A 2,290-nucleotide genomic window follows, 5' to 3' on the forward strand; every position below is an offset into this window, starting at 1 on the left:
TATTTCTTTAGATTAGGGAAGAATTTAGTAGGCGACAGAGACTTAGTTTCGGTCGGTAAGGCGTTGTAAATCTTTGCATCTTAAGAACATTGGTATTTTACAAACAGAAGCCTGAACGTCAAAGGCAAATATTTTATGAATCCTATCACTATTAAAATTGGTATTCAGTGGGTGCCAGGATATCGCCGTACAAACTTACAGAGCTCCATAATATACAGCGCTGACAAAGTGGATACACCTAAAATTGCTTAAATAATTGCCATTAGACATAATTCCACTCAAAATCCGCACTCTGTAATACAATCAAAGTCGGGTGACGATGCAATATAATGGTACCATCGAGCTGTTCTTCGATTCCGTAATAAAACAACGTAATCTAATTGTGTTTGAGGTTGTTAAGTCTCAATGAGAAGGGGCAAGTGCTCAACCTGTGGACATTTTCCAGATTTTGAACTATTTTTGAATTTCTATAAAACACCATCCTCAGTACCATTACGTTCTTTATTTTATTCAAAGAACAAATAATCAGTCTTTAATTATCACAGACTTATATTATGTTAGCTACGTGGCAACTAGAGATATAAGCTTTAAAAAAAAAACGCAGTTTTTGTCCACAGGTACATCACATGTTTTTACCTATGGACGTTAATAACTTATCTATGGACATGACTGTACCTAGGGACATAAAATCAACTATATACGTTGAACAAAATATTTCTTTTAAAACTCTTAATTAAAAAGATAAATATAATCATTAGGCAGCTACATAATACGTTGGGCATCTTATAATACACTTTTGGGTTCTTAGCATTTCAATATTCTTGGTACAACTCTTCAACAAATTCATCGGAGTTGGACGAGTGTCCGCAATCGTCACAGTTTTCGGAATTAAATTCAGCCTGTAATATTTATGACAAATGAAACTTGATTCATAGTCAGAATCTATATTGTCTTTGTGAGCTTTCGAAACGCATCTTGTATGGTATCTAGCCTTACAAATAATTTATCCAAGTAAAGCTTTATAGCTATATTTTTTATACAATATACAATAAGTCAATAACGCATGATAAGTTATTGTCCTCTAAGATAGATTGTTTGGTATCATCTGTCTGTTAAGACTTTCTAGATCTAGGTAGTTCTATGTCTGCTTTGTTTGGCAACTTATGTTTTATTAGGAGGCACTGAAATTAAAGAAAACGTTAAGAAGAATTAATCGTCCACAGGTAAAATCAGCAATGTTGTACCTATGGACAGTCCACAGGTACAAAAATCCAATTGTCCACGGGTAAAAATTGCCAATTTTATTTTTAAACAGTTACTGATCATATTTAAAACTAGCGGCGAAAAGCAGAAACTTAAGAAATCAACGATCAGATATTGAAATTTGATATGTGATAATAAAATCAGTCGTATTAATCACCGAATTTGCAAAAAATATGCTGAGAATGCGAGTAAAAATTTACTTTTTGGCACAAAAACTTTTAACAGCAGAAACATATATAATTCCGTCCATTTATAGAAATGGCCTTTAGCAAATTTAATGTAACGATGCGAAAAAAATACTTTTTGTATATGTACACGATATTTGTCTATGTCCTGTTGTTCTTTTAATACGGGCAGTGTCCAAAGGTAGAATCGTCTACAGCTACAACACTTGCCTTCGTTGCTCATGGAAAGAAAAGTGGAGTCAGCGATAAAAGCTTGTACTAAAAATATATTTTTTTGGGAAAAACTTATTTTATTTTATAGTGATAATCACACACACCATAGTTTAAAAAAGTGACTTGAGATTGGTGATTTAAAAGCTCAAGGTCGAAGACACCCCACAAATATAAAAGTAGGTCAGGTTTTTGCTACCACACAGTCAGACATGCCAAACAACGATCCCCCTAAAATTGTCGTTGCATGTCCTACACCCATCCCAAATTTAATTTGACATTGGATATGGAACCCGGTTTTCTACACCCATTCTGACAACACGTTTTATTCCATTCTAAGTGGTCACATAAAACGTAAAATGGAACAGTGGACATAGATCTTATACGAACATTTTTTTTACTATTTTTTATAAGCTCGTTTTGCAGCATAAGGTATTTTTGAAATTTTGAAAACGAGGGTGGTAATTTCCGACAGCCGCAGGCTGGATGGAATTAAAGACTCGAGTTCGCAATATTCCTACCCCCGTTATTACACACAATGTTTTTCAGCACACTTGCGAAGAAAAGACTAAATTTTATGCTAAATAATTCTTATATACGGTGACATATCAAACATTTGTCCGTCATATTGT

Source organism: Cydia pomonella, chromosome 15, assembly GCF_033807575.1.
Source record: "Cydia pomonella isolate Wapato2018A chromosome 15, ilCydPomo1, whole genome shotgun sequence".
Taxonomy (NCBI): domain Eukaryota; kingdom Metazoa; phylum Arthropoda; class Insecta; order Lepidoptera; family Tortricidae; genus Cydia; species Cydia pomonella.